The sequence below is a fragment of the Trematomus bernacchii genome, unplaced genomic scaffold, assembly GCF_902827165.1.
Source record: "Trematomus bernacchii unplaced genomic scaffold, fTreBer1.1, whole genome shotgun sequence".
Lineage (NCBI taxonomy): Eukaryota > Metazoa > Chordata > Actinopteri > Perciformes > Nototheniidae > Trematomus > Trematomus bernacchii.
This window is the reverse complement of record NW_022987588.1, coordinates 58,328-67,633: the sequence shown is the minus strand read 5'-3', so window position 1 is coordinate 67,633 and position 9,306 is coordinate 58,328.

The window sequence follows — 9,306 nt, the reverse complement described above, 5'->3', positions numbered from 1 at the left end:
TATTTTGGTTTGTTCCTGTTTCCTTTGAGTTGCACATTATTTTGGTACTCTTGCTCAAATTGATGCAAGGTTTGTTTTTATTTACTTCACTAGATCTTTATGCTATCCAGGGGGCAGTGTACAGTATTTTGCAGCAAGATTGTAAAGCCCTAGCTAGCATGTTGATGTTTTGTTATTGTTCCTGTTCTCATTTTTGGTTTCTCTCATTTCAGTTTCCGCTTTCCTGCCCTGATTGAACTCCACCTGCTTCCCATCCCTAATTAGCCTCACCTGTGCCTCATTATCATCTCTCCCTCTGTCTACTTAGTCTGCATCCACATTCCCTTCAGTGCCAGTTCGTCTACGTTATTTCCTAGCGTTCCAGCAGTGTTTTCCTTGTGACCGATCTCCCGTGTATCGTACCTTGGCTATAAAGACCTTTTTTGCATCCTAAGCCTCTGTCTCTGAGTCGTGCTATTGAGTCCTCTACTTGTGTTCATTCAGTCGTTACAAAGATAAAAACTAAAACAACTTAAATGCAACTCAACAGCCACAAAAATTATAATGCTTTTCTTACATGGAATAAATCAATTATTATATTTTATATCAAATAAGAAACAATTCCAGGGACATTATGTAGGGACAAGCCATCAGTGACACGTATAAAAGCCTTGGCAAGCGTCGAGGAAATTCAGTGATTTTTAATTGACCAGTAATAACAAACATAATGGACCTTTATTTATTTTCAGTAAAACTTCCACATAGTTTCGAGCGTTAAGGGTGTAGTTCTGTTTTCCAGATTTATGGTTGGTGTGGTCGGTAACTATGGGAGAGTTCTGTGGCTATAAAAGGCTTATTACGATACTGCTGTCCTTGAGATTGGACAAAGGTGACAAAAACGTGACTTAAGCCAAGTGACACATCTGCAAACTATAAAGGTTAAGTTATTACTGTGCTAGATTTGTTGACTGTTTAATAATTGTACCCTAATTGTACTTCAATTAACAGGAGTCTGATCTTATCTGCCAAGGCCTCCAGGAGGACTTTTCATTCTCAGTTAAAGGTGGGGTATGTAATTTTGGAGAAACCAGCTCGAGTGCGCTAGAATTTGAAAATACACAACAGGAAAAAATCTGCCTCTTCCTTACAGAGCCCCTCCTCCAACACACACGAACGCGCACATGACCAATGAGGGCACGAGATAAGTTTGTGCACAGATGGAAGGCTGACAGGCAGGTAGGCCATCCAGTTATTTTAGCCGGGCCGGCTAAAATGATTGGTTGTGTTTTTTACAGCGCTACGGCTTCCAGAGATGACATTTTTTTTTAAAGTATTTATTGTCAAAGCACTTAAGATATTCATTGCTATCGGGATGTTAAGAGCATTCCATGGAATATAACAAAAAGTGTTTCTGAAATAAATTACATACCCCACCTTTAAGGTGAAGCGATTACATTTGAGTGATAACAACAGTTTATGGTCCACTCATCAGCAGTGCTTCCCCTTCTCTTTCTCAAACCAAACATGTTGTAACTTTAAGTAGACAGACAGAACACCGATTACAGTCCTCCAAGACGAGAATCTGTTGCATTGACACTTTGACTGCTTTGCTAAAACATGTCGCTGCCATCTACTGTTGTCATGAGATTCATTCTTGAAATGTTCTAAAAATGGATTTATATATTATTATGTTGGAGACTTAAAGGTCCCATGTCATGCTTTTCCGGTATTACCCGTCCCCTTGTGTGTTATGAAGGTTTTTATGCATGTAAACGGTCTGCAGAGTCAAAACCCCTCAAAGTACACCCTGTAGGGAGTAAAACTCTAACACACTCTACCTCCCCAAAACGCCTCGTTGGAGATTTCTCATTTTCCAATGTTTTCTTCCTGGGTATCGTGACGTAGGGATACCCAGTAGCCACGCCCAGAGCTATGGCCGCACCCTCTGCCAGCCGAACATATACTGTTGGAAGCTCAGGTTCAGTTCAAAACTGTATCCAGTCATGCCAACGAGGGTCTGTTTCCTGTCTTGTGAGGGGAAATCTTCAATGTCTGCCTTACCGAGGGCAGAACCACGACGAAGTCAGTGGTTGACATTTCTTGTTAACACTGTTCCTTCAGATGTTCGAGTCGGTATTGTACTGTGTGCACTGTATTTCACGGACCAAAGCTTCGCAAACATTGCAGCGATTCATGCCGGATATGCACAGCGTAGGACACTGAAGGACGATGCTGTTCCTACTTTGTTTGGACCAGCGGGAGATTCGGGTACACACCCTGTAAGTATTCATTGTTGTTTGTGTATTTATGATGTTTAAAACAAACAAGGTATCTACCACGACTGTTTAAATGGGAAAACGTTTTTCGGGCTGCCAAGCCATTGACACAGTGCTAACTGGGCTAACTAAGTTATAGCGTTTCCATATATCAACTCCAATGTCAGCAGATGGCCTTACATGTATCTCATAGCAGGAGAATGTCTGCATTCACACACAAAATACTCATACAGTATACTCCGGGTGATTTACCGTACGGTCAGTTGCGAAACTTAATTACATTATAGTTGGCGTTCCTAGCGTGTATGCTACCGAGCTAAAAAAGAAGGCTACCAAGAGCTAGACATGCTAGGGAAAACATTGTTTTCATGCCAGCTACAATGAATGACCGAACGTAGCAGAATACCCGTATAAGATTGCAATTGTAAACATGTTCTTGCTAGTCTAATATGAACCACTAGCTGTTGTTCATAGTAGGTTGGCATATTACACTGAACAACTAGCAAACGTAGGTTAGCATATTAATCTAGCTGGCAAGCTAACGAACCTAAAACAACTAAGTTTCTCTAATATTTTGTGATTTGCATTTGATTTCGTCCAGCCAGATCAGGAAACTCCTGGCGTATCCGGCGGACAACACATGACGGGATGACCACTCTGATGCCTCGTCTTAAAAAGCCCCAGCACCAGCTTACAAAGCTGCGATAGGCAAGATGCCGAAAACGCCTATAAGAGGAGGAATGGATGATATACAGTGTATATATGTATATTTACACATGTTCATTTTGTACATTTCTAAAAATAAAGTTTGATGGAAATACTTAGTAGCCTTTCTTCCCTGAATTATTTGCTCCTATAACATATCATTCATATATAGCAAACTGTAGTGCAGAGAGAAGGGAGTCGGAGGCGGTGCATCGAAGGTGCAAAGTTGGTTTTATTCAGCAGCAGAAAACCACATGTTGCCGGCTTGAAGCCCGGGAAGCAAAGAGGAAGAAGCAAGGAGGTAACACAATAAGTACAGTCAACAACATATATGTCTGTGCGGAAACAATACCCCCAACCTGTAGTTCCATGATGGAATTATGATAAACAGTGATAAACAGTGATCACTACGCAAACCATGATTTGATTTTTCATCAAACACAGTAGTAGTTTATTACAGGTAAAAATAACTTACTCTTCTTCCGTTCTACGCCTCAAAGTTCTATAATCGAATCTGTACATGTTATGGAGGTTCTGCAGGGTGTGGGGTATGTATGGTGTATATCTTGGCATATAATGTTGTGTGTTACTGTTGGTGTTACACCATAATGTTGTAACTGTCAGCTAGGCTACCTTTCTAATTTCTTTGCAACAGACGTTTTCCACTTCGGTAGGCATCATGGCGCAGTTTCCACAAGTGCACCTAAATGGTTAGTTAGCGTATAACATATACGGCTGTACCGACGCCATTGTAAAACTGATGTTCCGCTCAGAGCCGAAAAAAGCACTGTGTTAGACATGGGCGGAGCCTCTCTGGTGGTTGACTAATCAGAACAGAGTGGCCGAGCTGACCAATCGGAGCACACTGGGCTCACAGGGAGGGGGGGGGGGGCAGGAGCTCCAACAAGCCGTTTAGGACAGAGAGTGAATACACATACTATACAGAGATGCTGTATGAGAAACCAATGTGAGTTTGGAAAATTGCACAGTATAAATCTATTCTAGTATACCTCAACAATGGAATTATGATCAATAGAAATGGCCATGACATGGGCCCTTTAACTATTTCGCTGAAGTGAAAGCAATTACAGTACATCACAATAGAGGAACTTCTAGATAGGAAGAGAAATTTAAAGTACACAGGTACAGGAAGTGTAATGTTACCTTAGTGTCAAATTGAAAGGGCCCATGTCATGGCCATTTCCACTGATCATAATTCCATTGTTGAGGTCTACTAGAATAGATTTATATTGTGCAATTTTCCAAACTCACATTGGTTTCTCATACAGCATCTCTGTAAACTACGTGTATTCACTGAATTTCACTCTCTGCCTTTAACGGCTCGTTGTAGCTCCAATAGCTCCAGCCCCCACCCTCCCTGTGAGCACAGTGTGTTTCTCAATCGCGAGTAAAGCTGCTGCATAGTGATGTGTCGGTCGCGAACGAGCCGATTCTTTTGAACGGCTCTTTGGTACGAACGAGGGGAACCGAGTCGTACTTGGTGAGAGCCGTTCTTCTTATCGTTCAATCAAAGTTGGTCCGCACTCACTGCCTGCCAAAATTCACTCGCCTTTTAAAAAGCTTGATTTTGTTCCCCAAACGTATTCTGTGAAGACCCGCCCCTACTCTGATTTGTAGGTTTCAGCACGAGGAGTTAGGTGGGGTGGGTCTTAACGGAATACGCGAGAGAGAGAAGTCATAACAAGTGGTACTGGACAGATAGACGACGTGTTTTTCGGATGTAAAATGAGCCAAACGCGAAAACGCAGCAGCATTTGGATGCACTTCAACCAAAACCCAGGCAGTGATAAAGCGCACCATTTGTAAAGGCAAAATATCCTTTAAAGCAGGGTCAACAAATAATCTCCATCGCCACTTAAAAACACACTACTAATATTAAGAGTTGCGTGAATTTCATTCAAGGCAAGGCAACTTTATTTACTTAACACATGCAGAGGGTAAATTCAAAGTACATTCACTGACATGAATGACATGGATATGGCGCCACCTTGTGTCATGTTTACAATGCAGATTATTGACATTAGGTCTGGCAATGCAGTCAATCATTATCCTGGTGATTATTTCGCAGATAAACCTAGTAACCCCGCCCCCCTTTTTAAAAAAACGGCTCTTTTGAACGGCTCTTTTGAACGGCTCTTTGAAAGGAACGGAGCCATAAGATCCGGCTCCCTTCAAAGAGCCATAATTCCCATCACTACTGCTGCAGAGCCACTATTTCAAGCATACTACGTCATCGAGTGCCGCCGAAGTACTGTTCCAATCTCCAGCATACTTGGAAATCTACCGAGCCCGGCGTACTCCGTTTGCAGAAATATCGAGGCTGCACATGAGTAGACTCCGCGGTCTTAAAATCCCCACAATGCTTTGCGCACGGACCAATTTCCAAAATCTGTGGCGGAAAATGTAATGCGGGGCCTATCATATGACGCACACCTGCACACTTGCTAGCCTGTTCCACTCTTTGTTTTCCAAATGTCAGGAAGTATTCTTGCCTCGCTTCTGAAGCAAGATGCTCGGCAGACATGTGCTACCAAGCAAGCGTACTCGCGATTGAGAAACACCTACAGTGTGCTCTGATTGGTCGGGACGTTGTGAATCGCGCTGAGCTCCGTGGAGGTGTTGTTTCCTTGTTAGCGATACACAGCCAAACACAGCCAAACTCATCCTGAGCACACACAAAGTCACAGCCGAAGTAAAAACAATAAGTGTGGCTTGATATTGAGTAAGAAAAAGGTTGATAAATGCTGTGAGAATGGGTCTGCAGAGAGAATTTTGCCGCGATCCCAACTGTCTGTTATCAGCCTGCAGCCAGGGAGGAGAAATCAACAGAGCTCCCTGCTCCCTGCACACAGATGTGTGTGTGAGGAAGTCCGTGGATTGGTCAATTTGGACCAATCAGCGGGGGCTTAACGTAACGGCTCCACGGATTGGTCCATTTCGTTCCGGGTACGGCTTGACATCATGCCGTACCCGGAACGAAATGGAAGAATCAAATGGACAATGACGTATCTCCAACAAGGCGTTTTGGGGAGGTATTTTCTGTGTTAGAGTTTTACTCGCTACAGGGTGTACTTTGAGGGTTTGTGACTCTGCACACCGTTTACATGCATAAAAAGCTTCATAACATACAAGGGGACGGGTAATAACCTGAAAAGCATGACATGGGCCCTTTAAATAGAGTCTGCTAACGATTGAAGAATTTAAATTTGGGGTTAGCAGTATTTCTGTTGTTGGAAAAGTATGACTGTTTTAGAAGAAAGTATTTTCAAAGAAAAAAAGAGAGACAGGGAGGACATGTTGGAAAAATAATTTAACCTTTTAAAGTTATTTGGCTCTAAATGCAAATAATACAATATTATGAATGTTACATTAGTTTTTTAGTACTCCTTATGTTACACTAATAATTATTATTATTATATATTCTACACAAATAAAACTAAAGCCAAAGATGGTACATTTGTTTATTTTTGTCCCTATTTTCTGTCAGCATGGCATGAGACAAATACATTTTGGATCAAAACATGTTTCTTCTGTTTTCATTTACTCTTTGCATTTCTTATCAAACATATTAATCTCTGTGAGGTCTGTCGAATATTTCATTTCCCATAAATCCCTTGCAAAGCCCTTTAATCGATGCCTAGAAACCTGCGTTAGTAGCACTTTTATTTGATCATACTCTTTTTGGCACACTGTTACCCTTCACAGTGAATTACCGCCACCAGAGGTAATGTTTATCGACAGATATGCATATAGTAACTGTTGGGAGAGATTGCCAGATATCCATTACCATCCTCCCACTCTGCAGAAATGTGCATTAGCTCATGCTGTAAAGTGTATAGAGATGTTGTGATATAAACAATACCGGAACCCTTATTCTTAAACATCACTCTTGAGCTCTTAAATGATTTGCTTTGACCTCTTGGGAGAAGCAGAAACAAGCTGTGGACATAACATTAACATGTTATCACTTTTTGAGTTTATATGGCAAACTTGTTAGCATTTGTGCGTTAGCATTTATTTGGTGTTGTGTTTTAACCACTATTTTAGCTCTGTTTTTTGTCTCTACTGTGGCCTGTACAACTATATCTATACATGTACGCTATGTAAAGCAACGGATAGCTTTGATTCAGGTGATGATTCTCTTTAGGTTCAGTGACCCCTTTTCACATTGTCACATTATGATTTGAAGTATTATCCTTAACATATCTATGAAAGCCGCTTTAGGAAAAGAGCTAATTGAGTTACACCATTACTCCCTACCTCTAGTTCAGTGTATGTTTTCACAAACAGCACTCATGTAGAAAACACAAGGGTGCAGGACTGTTTGCCACAAATTGAAAACAACTGCAGGAAATTACAGAATCTGTGCAGAGTCCAGGCGTCAGCCTTACTGCTGGTACACAAAGACAGTCGCCCACAGGTGTGTGTGCCGCCAGAACAGGCACTTACGTCTGTTGATGGTTCGGTGCTCTGAGCTTACCGATGATAACACACACACACACACACACACACACACACACACACACCTTCAACCTTGTAGCTACGCACTCTCCAGCCCGGAGCCATGTTTGAACAATCGATCCCGGGGGTCTAGGAGCCAGAAGCAGAGGAGTGAGTGGAGACAGAAATGTCTTCAGCTCGGCTTAGCACTGGTGCATTCACTATCCATTACCCATCACCTTGTGTTTGCCTGAGAACATGTTTTTCTGTGACCTGGCTTCCTGGGTTGATGAATCCTCTGTGCTCCAGGTGTTTATTTGATCTGAAACCTAATCTTAGGTGTGTGAACAGTAACTGCAGAAAAGTAGGCATATACTGTAGCACCAGAAGATACAGACATTAGCTGGAAAATATCACCCCAGAAGCTATTATCTACAACCTGTCTTTATCAGTGGAGCATCAGTAATCAACACGCTTTGCCAGTTTGTGATTACCGCACTCAACTGGGAGCCCTATTCTCTCTCTCTTCATCTTGATTGGCATCCTCACATGGCTTGTTTATCTGGGGTAAGTGGCCTTTGCACATGACCTGCCAGAATTAGCTAATTAGACCAGAGAAAGATTAGAGGAGGGCCTCAAATAATGACCCCCTTTTTCTGTCTGATAGTCATTTGGGCATTCAGAGGCCAAGTAGCCGATCCCCGCTCTCCTCAGCACGGGACATTTCAACCTCCATAATGTCAGGTGCTGAGGAAGAGACAGGTTCTGCATTCCCTTGAGGAACAAAAGCATGTAACCCGCCAGGGTGGGCCAAAGGCACATGTTACCTATGACTCGTATCCAGCTCAACACAACACAAAGGAGCAGCTGATCTAAAACCCATTATCTTAACCTTTTACAAAAGCATTTCTAATTAAAACAACATTTTATACTCAACAGCCTTTAATAAATCATTAAAATATGTTTTACAAAGGCCAGAAAAATATTGAAATGTACATTTCTTGCATGTAATGATATTATTATGATGATGGACATGTTAAAGCAAGGAAAACCATTACATACATTGTAATATGATAGGATTCTAATACTCTTACATTGGGTTTAAGATTTAGATTTAGATATAACGAAGATCAGACTGTCCCAAGTTTCTGCACATGCAAAGGACTGAATGTAACATATAGTATTTCCATCAGCACTGCTCTATAATTTATTTCTTTTTTTTTCTTTTTTTTTACCTACTTTGCAACTTGTTTTTTTAGATTGTTTATGTTCGCACCACCAGATACCAAAGCAAATTCCTTGTATGTGTAAACGTACCTGGCAATAAACTTGATTCTGATTCTAACACAGGTTGATCAACAGAAAGGAAGTGAGGTGCACTCAAACACCACAGGGGGGCGACGGTGCGCATATAAAAGCTCTACAGGCACTTTCAGTCACACATCAGGATCATGAGGTCACCCATCCGTCCATTAGCTAAACCAGCTTGTCCTCAATGGTCGCGTGGAGGCTGGAGCCAACCGCAGAATGGCATTGGGAGAGAGGCTTGCTCCTCTTTGGTCAGATCTCCAGTCATCTATTCAGCCACTCACAAACCTACGGGCAATCGCCAATTAGACATGCTGCAACATGTCCGAGCTTTATTTACTCTAATCGGTTTTCAATCTCCCTAACCTCGTTTATTAAAATTGTATATAGTTTTATAATTGAAAATTGCACAGATACTGAGCGTGTAAGGCCTAGTTATGACAAGATGGTATCGGGACTAAGACAGGATAACATGGGAGATGGGTTGTCACTCAAAACGCCAGGCAGGAAATGGTTATTCGTTCATTAGAATGAACAATTAAGAAGGTTAATCTAGTGTTATATACATGTACATTGA